The 13520-nt window shown below is 39.4% G+C and overlaps 1 protein-coding gene across 3 annotated transcripts in view; it reads right to left on the reverse strand.

The window, feature by feature from the left end:
• macrod1 (mono-ADP ribosylhydrolase 1) overlaps positions 1-13520 on the reverse strand; it is a 157974-nt gene that overhangs the window by 65410 nt on the left and 79044 nt on the right. The gene's annotated exons all lie outside the window — the stretch shown is intronic.

The following is a 13520-nucleotide window of genomic DNA, read 5'->3' on the forward strand; positions in this document are numbered from 1 at the left end:
TATTTTAAACTGCAAATAATATTTGAGGGTTGGACTGAAATAAGAACAAGAAGATGTCTTTAAATTTTTTGGACCATACCAACCTGTGATTGCTATTTGTTAAACTGAATAAATACCTGAACAGATCAATAACAAAAATACCCATGAGTTGCAGCCCTCATCACATCTAATATAAAATGTTACACAGGTCTGTGATGAATAGTGCAATCACGTTCTCATTACATCCAGGTGATATAAAACTCCAATTACTACAATGAGCAGATTTCATTTTTTCCCATTATGATTATTCAGTTATTTTAATTGTAAACCGATTACCCCTAAATGTCAAACTGAAGCCCAAACAAACAATACATTTGATGGCACCTCATCCAACAGGAAGTAGTTTTAACACTTGCTTTCTCTGCCTTACCTCTGCATAACTTTTCACTATGATTTAAAACACCTCATTTTGGTTTTAGAACATATTCTGTGCACAGTAGTACATTTCATGGAGACATTTCCTACTTTAGTGTCCAACTGGTCCTAATGAAAATGTACATTCACTACGCACTTCATTAGGAACAACTGATCAACTGCTCATTAATACAAATATCTAATTAGCCAATCACATGGCAGAAAAATCAGTGCATTTAGGGCATGTAGATATGGTCAAGATAACCTTTTGAAGTTCAAACTGAGCATCAGAATAGGGAAGGAAGATGCAGTAGAGCATCTATTAACATCAAACCTTGAAACAGATGAGCTACAATAGCCACTTACAGTGGCTTGCAAAAGTATTCAGCCCCCTTGAACTTTCCCACATTTTGTCACATTACAGCCGCAAACATGAATCAATTTTATTGGAATTCCACGTGAAAAACCAACACAAAGTGGTGTACACGTGAGCAGTGGAACGAAAATCATACATGATTCCAAACATTTTTTACAAATAAATAACTGAAAAGTGGGATGTGCCAAGAACAGGAAAACTGAGGGCACAGTTTGCACAGGCTCACCAAAGCTGGTCAAGAGAAGACTGAAAAAATGTTGCCTGATCTGATGAGTCAATATTTCTGCGCCAACATTCATATGGTAAGGTCAGAATTTGGTGTAAACATCGTCAAAGCACACCAGTAGTCCTGCCTTATATCAACGGTTCAGGTTGGTAGTAGGACTGTAATGGTGTGGGGGGAATTTTCATGTTTTGGGCCCCTTTTTACCATGTTCATTCCTTTACCACACATCATCTGATGGCTACTTCCAGAAGATAACACACTATGTCACAAATCTCATATCACCAGATCTCAATTCAATAGAGCTTTCATTTGTGGTACAATGGGAGATTTGTATCATGAATGTGCAGCTAACAAATCTGAAGCAAGTGTGTAGTGCTGTGCATCTTTTTGGATCTATGTCATGACAAATAGGGCCGGAACATATCATACCGTTCACAGTAATACCGGTATAATGTTGGGCAACGATAAGAAAATGAAATATCGCAATAGATTATGGGTAAAACACGCATGCGCAGTGCCTTTGTTTTCATACACACATGGCGGAAAAAGCATGGCGGCGACGCAGAATGAGAAGGGCGAAAGCGGATTGTTGAATGAAACGGATGAACCAGAATTGGTTTGTAAAAATGCTGCAACTTCAGTGGTGTGGAACTGGTTTAACTTTTGTCCGTCAGATACACAACAAAGCACTATTTTTGGTAGTGCATGCTAGCGGGCCGTCGATATTACCATGTTTTTGGAAAATACAGCACACTTAAAATCAATCCTTTGATTTTTCTGAAAAAACTTATAATCCCGTGTGCCTTATGTATGAATTCTGGTTGTGTTTACTGACCTCGAAATGATTTTATGTCGTACACGGCACTCGGAAATCTGTCAAATGTTTTAGTACGACTTTGCTAAGCTACGAACCTGCACCACTTGATGGATTGTCGGAGCATTACGGCTATCGTAGGCAGGAGCCTCGCTGAGTGATACGTACTGTGCTTCAACATGATATTACCGTATTATGTGTATAACCTCTTTTTAAGTTTTGTGGATATTATACATGGTTATGCTGAGGATATGTCAGCCAGTTTCCACTGGAAATGCTTTTTGGTTAAACTGTCAGCAAGGATTTTGCATTTGCACTGTTAAATTTTTATATAACTTTAATGCACATAAAAAACAGCTGCTTGTTTAAGTGAAAATACATTGATGGGGTTTTTTGCACTAATAAAGTTGTGGAGTTGTAAAGTATTTTGTCTAGTGCCAATTATATCGTCAGTTATATCGTTATAGCAAAATTTAAAATGTATATCGTGATAAATATTTTTGGTCATATCGCCCTGCTCTAATGACGAATGAAGGCAGGTCTGAAGGAAAAACAAGGTTCAAGCCAGTTCTAGCAACTTGTATCTAATAAAGAGGGTGATGAGTGTATATTAATGCAGGAGAGCTTTTTCTTCAATAACCCTGCCTAAATGCTGTTTGTTTCAAGAGGTGCAACTGATACTTTAAAGGCAAACTGTCTCCATTTCCTGCTTGTGGACGACTGGTTCAGTTTTCATTCTACAAGTTTGGAAATGGAAGAACCGGATATTTCAGTGCATTGAAGTGTACAGCACATCTTCATTCAAAGTGACAGTAAGACAGAGCTCATATAATATCCATTTTCATTAGTACAATAATGACAATGCTATTAAGAAATGAAGAAATACCCTTTAAAGTAACACTGGAAACTTCAAAAACTACAAATGAGTTACAGTTTGTGCATAAATCTAACACCAAGTTGATACTACAACCAAAAACGTTACAAAATAACACAAGCATGACTAGCTACATTGCTAACGTGTTGCACAAGTGCTTTGCTGACATTATAAACAGGCTTCTGTGTGCAAACAAGAGTCTTTGATCGGTTTATGCTTCACCTCATGATTGGTGATCTGAACAACCTCACAGTCATCACAGTGAGTATCAAGCTTCAGTTTGAATTAATTCATTCAGCTACTTATTCAACAGTAATTCTAATTTTAATTCCTAGTTCTATATTTAAATGAATCTTCATTTAGGTGAAGATAGAAAAATAAGGGGGGGGGGGGGGGGTGTTTTGATATTTGTCCTTCTGGGGGGGAAAAAAAAAGTTTATTGGTGTCAGCAATTCTTCACACGAGTGGCTCTCAGTTTGTGTTTTCAGGGCTTACAGTGCTGCTACTATTTCCCAGCCAGTCAGTTAATTGCATCCACGTGGCATCGCAGGTGTAACTCGGTCCCTGATTAGACGGATAGAATGAGAACCAGCAGGCTCGGAGTCCCGTCAGCGAGGGCTGAGAAGCACAGCACAATATGAACGAGTAACTTCACGGCCCGCGAAGCTAATAAATAAACTCACGCTGAGGCTACAGTCCAAAGAATAATAAGCTACCCTGTGACAAAAAAATAAACAGGTAATGTGGTTCAGTTTGTGTTTCACTTATGAAAAAGGAGACCATACAGCGACTTCCAACCTGGATAACAAGGAGGTGACTGTAACTTAAACAAAGTAAGAATATAATGAGCTCTTTTTGCAGCAAGGTAAATGCTGAATAAATACTAGTATCTATGAGTGGCCAGTATGCTCCAAATCATTCCCTACTCGAATCAAGTCACTGCACATGCTTGTAAGTGTAAATTGCTGGCAGGGTGATAATGCTGGCTGTGGCTGCTTTTGACATATGTGATACCCAAGTGTTTTTCTCACCCGCATATCCATGAACGTGTGGACTCAGCAGTGTTAGCCTGAGGACATCTGCAGCGCTTCCAGGAAACCGTACCATAAACTCATACAAATCAAGTTTCTTCTTTTTCCCCCTATGCTCATGCATCCTATTTTGGTTGCTGTGAACATGTTAGGATAATCTGATAAGCACATAATCGTTCTGCGAGGGACAGTTTCAAAGTTACGTATGAACACACAGGGGACAGCTCTCATTTTAGCTAATCCTTGCCAGGAGGCATTGTGCCAACTGGGTACGCACTGAGACTGTACATGAAGCAAGCTGGTTTTTAAGAGAGCGAGGAAGAGAAGCTAAATCCCACAGATGTCTTTCCTTCTCGAGGATTCTCTAGTCTTCGCCGTTTTCACCACCCCCCATTGCCTCATTAATTGTAAATACCACTTAATTTCACCCTTTAAACACAGCACACTTCCCTGTATATGTCTCACTAAGATCTCCCAAAGTGACTCTCTCTACTCTCTATCAAGTCTTCTTAGGAAAAAAAAGGAGTTTAATGTGACAGTGTGAAACTGTCTCAGGTGCACAGCTTGTCTAAGAGCTGATAGATCGAATGATGAACCTGAATAAAGCTCGTTCAGATGGAAAACCTCCGACAGATAAATCGTCTCCATTAAGTCACCCGTTCATCATGTGCTGATTAGCTGCAGGCTGTACATAAGGCTTATATCACACACTAGGTCTTGTTAGTACTCGTCTGTGTCGACTAACATGCCCCGGGCCATTTGAAGCCAGGACTCCTGAGTAGTGAAAAGCTTCCTTTCTAAAGAAAAACAAATCTGCCTGAAGGAGACAGACTGCAGCTCTGACAGGGAGAACTGGAGCAAAACTACAGTTATCGGTGTTTTACTGGTGCTGAAGTGAACTGGTGAGCCCGACTGTGACATCAGGATTTGCTGGAATAACTGATTTTGTTTACCCACAGTGGAAACTTGTTACAGCACTTGTTTTAGGCTGATTTGGTGAACTTGTTAGCAAGACACAGAGCAGTTACCGAGCAAAGTAATCACCTATAATTTGTCCGTTTCCACCCTTTTGAATCCAAGACCAATATTTACTGACGTTACCTTTGTTTTAATCTCTAACCAATCCATGGTTAATTACCTAACTGTATAGCAGCTAAATGCTGTACTATCTTCACCAAAGCACAACTGCATTGTAGATCTGCCAGCTGTAGCCAAAAGCAAAGAGACGACAACACTGCGGGTCAACAAAAACTTTAAAGTGCAATGCAAAACAGCACAATGTTCCAGGTCAACTCCCAACCAGGTGTACCTTTCACTGCATCACATTTCCTGCTGTCTTTCCCACATTTCCTGTTGGCTATCTGCAGCTATCAAATAAAAGGCAAAATGAGCATCATTATGAGAGATTTGTTTCACACATTGTAATTTGATAAATTCAGCATATGAAAGCGTGATATTTTACAGACTTTAAAAATCGTCTTTCTGACTGTCTAACTTTAGTAATGGGTAAATTGGTTGCTAGGAAACTGACACTGACAGTTACGGGAACCAAACCCTATTACACCTAACTATAGATATTACTTTGTCTGCATCAAGTGTGGATACGATGACAGATATAGTTTAACAGCAAATAATAATCATGCACTGCAGAATGAGTGTGGAATACATATTACTGTGAAACTGAGTTTTAAACAAGTATCCGGTCTGACATGTTGACCACATTTTTTTTTAAACTCTTCCATCACAGATTTTTAAAAAAACTATTTTAATTTTGTATTCAACATAATTCTGGACTAATCTGGCCAATAGCAAGCATTCTTCTTAAATAGTTTTTCTGTTCTTATCCTTTACCTCTTTAGCTTCAGAGAACTTTAGCTGTTTAGCTTTCTGGGAGGACAGAAAGCTAAACAGCTGAGCCACCGAGTAAAAACAAGTTTAAACTGGTAGGTGTCACCATGTGTCAATCTATAGAATCCAAAACACACCCAGTGTCATCAAAGAAGTGCAAATCCCATTGCTACTTCATCGCTAATGACTGCATTAGTAGCTGTAAAAACAGATTTAGAGTGTTTAGACATGTCAAATGGGACCAGTTGTAACTTAACGATTTTTGGAAGCAAATTATTCACCTCCTCTCCTGCAACATGCCTTGGCTACATCAGTGTCAGGTAATGTCCAAACATTTCCATTAATCACAATAAGACACAGTAAACACAGAGAGTGATAATGAAATTCCGGCAGTCGAGAGAAACAATGCAACGATGACAACGTGTTTAATTACTCCATTACCCTCTGGAACCCTACGGCTGTTATTTGTGTGCACTAAGTCCTCTTTCTTTCTGAGGGAATGACACTAAAACCTGATGTTTTAGATTGCTGAGATTTGTGTCGGCTGCTCTATTAGAGCTGACAGAAATGTCTTACTCCCACATGATAATGTCTGTTTGAGAAATTAAAAAAAAAAAAAAAAAAAAGTACTAATAAGATGGCAGTCACTACCATTTCAGATAGCAGCGAGTTATGTCCGTACAGGGAAAAGAGTAGGCTGGATGTGTATTTTTCTTTCAAGCACTTCTTTTTTTTTTCCCCTTCCCTCTTCCGTCACTGTTCGTGTGTGAAGCTACAAGATGACAAAGACACACAAAAGCAGACAAAGAGTTCTTGGAGAGAGATCGTGGGGGCAGGCTGATGCAGCCCAGAGGAAGCTGATGACCAGTATAAAAACTGCTGCCTTCAGACATGAACAGACAACACTCTGTATGACCTAATTCATTTGAAAGATATTTAAAGTATAGCAGTGTTTTGTTTTGTTTATTTATTAGCCTTTACTTCACTGCACCACCTGAAAAATACGCTGAATACTTATATGGGGCTGATTTCTTATCCTTCCTTCAAAGTTATAGCATATTTCTCTGCTTCAGTATCGGCTGCAAAGCAGAATTTCCCAACATAGAGACTTTAGTGGGGCAGACTAGTCAGAGTGTAACTGGCAACTCATTTTAGCATATTTAAATACCTCCAAGAAAAAGTCTCCAAAAGTTGATTCTGTTCATCTGGACGTAGCGTTTTGTGGGAGAAACGTTTCGTCACTCATCCAAGTGACTTCTTCAGTCTCAGCTGACTGCAGGTTTCCCCGATCTCATAAACAGTACATTTGCATAATGACTGAAACCAGCCCACTGAAGGAACAATGGGCTGGGAGGTCAGTTCCTTAATCTTAATTATGCAAATTTGCATGACCATTGATCAACAACCACTGACCAAAACCCACTGATCAAAGACCACTGATCAATGGCCATGAGTACCATTCACAGAGAGTTGGGGAATTTCTGCAATCACAGCATTGTAAGATGGCGAAAGATGTACCCTTAGGGCCCCTCCTCGATTCAGAGATGGTCTTTCCCTTTTCACGTAAATGGCCTCCTTGACTCCGCGCTCAAACCAGCGTCCAGATGAACAGAATCAACTTGAATGCATCAAGACTCCAAGAAAAAGGTTCCATCCACGATCAGTCCACTATTGGAGAATCCCCAGCCTTCCCTGCCTTGTGTTTTCCTGACTGGCTGACTCGTTAGTCAGATCACTGATGTGGAGGTTTTCAATATCATTCAGCTCCATCGACAGTCTTTGACTGCAGCTGGTGACAGTAGCCCATGTTCTGCCTCAGAGATCCATTGCAAGCTGCAGGGACACTCTAATGAGAACCTGTGGCAGGTGGAAAAGTGGTTAAAATGCTCAAGCTCACGGAGGCTTCAGAGCAGAACAAGGACTACCAGCTGCAGTCGGGAGTTCATCTGTGGATCAGGATACTCTGCTCAGTTAGGTCCATAAGTTTGTGGACAGTGGCATATTTTTCTTGAGTTTTCTCTCTGTAATCCACCACTGTGCATTTTTAAATCATACAATGAGTTTCTGACTGAAGTGCAAGGAGTGTGACAAAAGTGTTGCACTCACTGGCATTGTCATATATCTGATTTTTCAGAGGTTTGAAAGTAACTGGGGTAAAAATTAATCTTTTTATTTTTATTATTTGGCCAAAAACCTGTGGACCTACCTGTATCTGTTAACGTTCTTGGCAAAATATTTGGAACAGCGCGCAGGAAAAGATGAAGTGATATTACATATCACTTCATTTTGAGATACGTTTTCAGTACTCTGGCAATATGAACACTTTTATTAAAAACACAGAGACCATGCTAAAAATGGATCCCACTACCAATTCCTTAAGGTGGTGCCTTTCAAAATAAAATGAGATTAACATCAATGGAAGTTAACTAAGTTATAGTGAAGCATAAGAACTTCACAGGGGGGACATGGTGGACAGCAGGGGAAAGCAAATTAGAGAGCAAGTTAGATCAGACACATTAATCAGACACATTATTCCAACTGACTAATAATAATAATACATATACGCACACTGTGACACCACAGTGCAGGGAAAGTGCTATCTTATTCTTCAAGTATACAAGGATGCTGATTAATTATCTACACCGAGTATCACAGAATTGCTATTTTGTAGGTAATATATGACACGTGGGCAATGCATGGAGAGCTACACTGTACCGACTGCCCAGGTAGCTGAAGATGTAAAATATGCACTCCAACATCCTATTTCCATTTTATTTTTGCCTTTCAAAGAAGGGGAGCCAAGTTCAAATTCAAATTCACCTTGTACCTTCCTGTCACAAATGCAAAAATGATTTTCATTTCATCTCACCATTTAAAAAAAATCTCAACTTGTAATCTTTATTCATTGAATTATATAATTATTAAGATAGTCTTACATGAAAAATGTATAAATCTTTGACACATTTTCAGTTATCCCATATAATCCTGTTATTCTCTGTGTAGATACATAGGTGCTTGAGTCTGAACCAGCCTCTGGTCTGATGCCTTTGTTTTCCCTTGTGGGGGGAACAAAGGCATCAAAGCAACCAAAATACCCATGTGCATGCACAATCACGCAGTTGCAGAGACGTGGACACACACACGCTCACATACGTGGAAGCACACAGGCACACATACGCAGAAGGGTGCAGGAGGAAAAGGGGTTTGAACACCAAGACGTGCATGCGCATACACCACCCTTTCAAGCAGTCACAGATACACACATATACAAATCCAGACAGTCAGTGTTTGGGTAACCATGGTGATGGCAAAGCCCAAAGGTTTGTTACTGAAACCTAGTTAATTAGAAGGAGTAAGGGCGAAAGAGAGAGAGTAATGTCGATACTCGAGGGAAAGTGTTTCGCCATCTGTTAAAACCCACATGTACCCTCTGCCCGGTCGTATGTGGATACAGTGTAACTGTGTGTGCACGAGCTGGCCACAGTTGTTGCATGAGCAAACACAAACACACACACACACAATTCTCTGCTCCTGTGGTGCTGAAAGCGCAGAGGCCAAGAGTTTCTTTTTCTTACTGGTATTAGATGACTAATTGGAAGAGCTAATGCTTAGCCGCCAAATAACACGCGCTGGCATCTGCTGCAGAGACACACCAATTATCGCGCACGAAAGGGATCAGGGTGATAAGTTATACAACTACATACAGAAGGAAAGAGACGGGAGGAGGGAGGGTTGACAGGGAGGGAGTGGAGAATGGGGTGGAGGAGGGGAGTGCGAGGTGTCAGGGGACAGAGGAAAGGCTCGGGGAGGAGGGGGGAGAGAGCGTGAGGGAGGGAGGGGATGATGGAGGTGAGTGAGTGAGAGACAGAGACAAAGTGAAAGAGACCTGAGGGTGGAGAAGGGAGACACAGGGCTAAATTTGCCGGGAACATAAAACAACAAGATGGAGTGTAGTTCTTCTTCTTTCTTGGGAGGTAAGTAATCAGAGAAAGGGGGAGAAAGAGGCCTGATTGATGCATCAGTGAAGGACAGGAGCTACATGCCTTAAAACCTGGCCAGAGAGAGGAGGTGGTGGTGAAAGAATTGGGCTGTAAGAGTGAGACTAAGGAGAGGCAATGGGCTCTCGTTTTGTGTTTGGCTCACTGTGTTTAATCACCTGCGCGTTTATGAGTGTGTGTGAATGTTTCTCTCTCTCTGTGGGACTGTGTTAGAAATCGGAGGTAATGATGATAATGATGAAAACAGGGTAACATTTACTTTGTAGCCCTGTGTTAAACCAGCTTTGCCAGTGTGTGTCTTTCCTTTAAATGGCCTTCCATCTTATTTTAGTTTTTTTTCTCCTTTCTCCCTGGCTTCTCCCTCCTATTCCCCAGGCCCCAGTGCAACCTGTTTGTGTATTCGTCCCTCTCCCACTTGCCTCTCTCTCTCCTACCCACTTGTCCTAAACACCATTATAGCGCTTTCAGTCATTTAATTTCTAGCCATCATTTATTTGGACCACTTGAGAATGTCAATCAGTTTGCTGCTGTCCCTGTGTCAGAGAGGACAAAGCCTGAGCTACGTTGCAGGATAAATGCAGATTTGATTCTTTACCATCACCTTTTAAACCGAGGAAGACAAATTTAACATAAAACAATCTGATCTTGTAATTAATAACATAAGAGGATTTGCCTTTAATGACAAACACTCCAACTGTTGTATTAAGTAATCGTTAATAATCTATTTTTTTAACTTGTCCTGCTCCACCCTGAGCATCAGTACAGGTGGACTATAACCTAAACTGAGTTAAACAAGTAATGCAAGCAAACTGGGTTAAAAGAAATAGCGTTATTGTGTTTCCTTTTCTTGCACCTGTGTTTACGCTGCTTTATAGGCTTTCCTTGGCCTCTTGGCAAACCTTACTTACTAGAAATATGTTTTTAAGCTTCACAAAGTCTTGTTCCCACCTGTGTGTAACAAACACCTTACTCCAAAATGTGCATTTGTACGCACTGATGTAGTGTTAACATAGATTTATAAGTGAGGATCCCAACACTGCTAATTGCTTGTGCATTCTTACCATAGTTCACACTTGCAGTGGCGATATGACATGAAGCAGCTGGTAACTTTAAATTAATGATAAGATGAAGCGTGACAAGAGCAGGTTTCTCAGACTACTTGGAAACGGAGGAAGTTGACCAGAGTTCAACTTTATGCAAATGAGCAGTAATGCATTGGGGAAATGGCCAGCTGAAGGGTAGAAGTATTTAAGGGTACTTTACATTTTTTTGTCGTAAATCCTCCTCCGACTACAGTTACTATAACGGCTGGCAACAGCCCGCGTACTTCCTCAACAACTTTATAGTAGAAATTCAAATGCCTGCAATCAGTGAGGCAACATTAACAACAGGCGAAGATAAATGATGCAGAGAAAGCTCTTTTTTTGCCTTTACCATAGAGAGTGCATTGCATGCTTGGCAAAATATTTATATTTTATCATTCTAAAATGATCTTTGAATTAATTAAGAGAACATCTGTTGATCCAGTTTTGCTTTCTTGCTTCTGGTGAGACTGTGCAAGTAAATCATAAATTTGGGCTTTTTCCAGTTTGCACAAAGCCATTTGTTATCATTTTACACTATTTTATACCATAAATGCTTAATTACTAAATTCAATATTTTATATTTTAATCTCTACTGAAGAGATGTAGCCTCTTACTGAAAAGTGAGGCCAATGTGGAAATGCCTTAAATATTATTTTTTCTAATGGCCAGCAGGGGGCGATACTAGAGGTCTATGAAAAGCTTCCCAACTTCTTATATATAACCTCAGCAAACACTTTGCTCACGTGTTTCTCGTGTCATTCACTAGTGTCAAATCTTATGTAATACAGCACAATGTTATTTTTTATAAATTATGGTCCCCTTTAGATTAAAATTATTGCACAGTAGATAATACTGGCTCAAGGCTTTGTCTGACTTGACAGGCTGATATCATCTTTAGTAGTGCTCTCAGAAAATTACTGAGCTTGCCATCACTGCTATTAGCATGAACATACAGGGAACCCATTCTGAATATAACCAACATGCAAATGTGTCACGCAGGAGGCAATGCAAAGTCTGTACAATGAGACTGAGGGAAGCCTGAAGAAGAAGAGTGGTTTGTTTTGCTTTTTGTGGTCTAAACAATCAGAGATGAGCATTTAAGTATTGATTGGCTAAGCCAGTGCAGAATGACCACAATATTGCACAACAAACCAACAATTATTGGTGCAGAAATTGCACTGGTAAATATAGATAATATTCAGATTTTAAGTATTAAGCATTAAGCAGCTGCTAATGCAATTTTTATTATGCAGAGAGCAATTTCATCAATCATGCTAAATCTACATATCAGTGAGTTGAAATGATTGTGTATCATTTGTTTTGGTATAATCTGGGCCATTTTGTTTGCCATTTGTGGCTACAACTTTTTTGTTTTTTTAATATTTGAAGGGGAACATGCAGCTAATCCTTTAACCTACTTTTACTTAAGACAATAATTGCCTGAACGGGGGTGTTAAACAGATACCACGAGGGATAAATCCACCATAAATTACAGTGATTTAACACAGACACAGTAATAGTTCCTGCAGGAATAACTCAATTTTTCTTATTACAAATGCCATAATACAAACAGAAAAAATAGTAACCTGATTGTAATAAGTTCCCTCTATTTAAGAACATTTTCAACAAAAATGGGAGGGAAAAAAACACAATAAGAAACACCCTGATGTAGATCAATAAAATCAAGGGTAATCTTTGTAAATATAGCAGGATGAACTGAACTGAACTGTATTGTACTTCAGGTTCTCAAGTCAGGTTCAAGCTCCTTTATATGACAATATAAAACAGAATGAGAATGATAAATCAGTCAACATTACCCTGTTGTATTAAGACACTGGGAAGAATATATAGAACTGGATTGCTAAATGTGGATGTTTCAAACATACACAACGCGTCTATCCACAAGTGGACTTACAATATTGTACACTTTCCTTTATCCTAATATTTTGCTTATACTATATGTGGAAAAATAAATAAAACTGCATAAAATGTCAAATGTTAGCATTATTATAGTACCAGACTACTTAAATAGCTAAGCAATAATTATCCAGCATCACGTCCCACTGCCTCATTTAGAGCACAAACAGAAGGAATATATAAGTACGACCATTACTAGAGACTGCTACACTCCATAATTATAGTACACTTGACTTCATAAATTATCATATCACATGATGTAAGTGATACTGACATTGTAAGCATGACAATTTAGACATATGAAGTATTTAATAATATTTGCTAAATTAGATGTAATTGAATTAGAATGATCAACTGTTTTATAAAGTGTTACAAGTGCATAAATGCTAAAGCCTGCTGATATATGGTTGCTAGATTATGATGACGCTATAATATCTATTATGGATAAATACCTTCAGGGGTCTACACAAATTCAGCCACACAAGCCTAGAGACCAGTCGGTGATCCTCTGACAACCTCTGGTTTCTACGATAAATGTGTGTCATCTAATAAGTCGACTGATTGTGGGCGATTGACAGTTGTTCTCGGGTATAGCTGCTTTGGTTGCATATCAGATTGCAACTTGGCAACTGCTCATGGTTTCCATTAAAGACGCCGACAGGTCTGCAAACACTCGACTGAAACACTTTGCATTCAAAATAAAAGTTGTACCTTATTACATCAATGTGTTTCAAAATGCCAAACATTTACTTTGAAGGCAAATATCGTCCATTTGCAGTTTGCATTGTACTTTCACAACCACTTGGCAACTGTTTGCAGACAAGTTGGCATCTTCAATACAAATTATGCTGCAATCACAAGGTTTCCGATGCAGGACCATATAGGTCTTTCTTTTAGCGACAATCAGCAACCTCCTGCAATCATTTAACAACTGGTCTGGAATACAAAATACCAGTGG

Source organism: Astatotilapia calliptera, chromosome 2, assembly GCF_964374335.1.
Source record: "Astatotilapia calliptera chromosome 2, fAstCal68.1, whole genome shotgun sequence".
Taxonomy (NCBI): Eukaryota; Metazoa; Chordata; class Actinopteri; order Cichliformes; family Cichlidae; genus Astatotilapia; species Astatotilapia calliptera.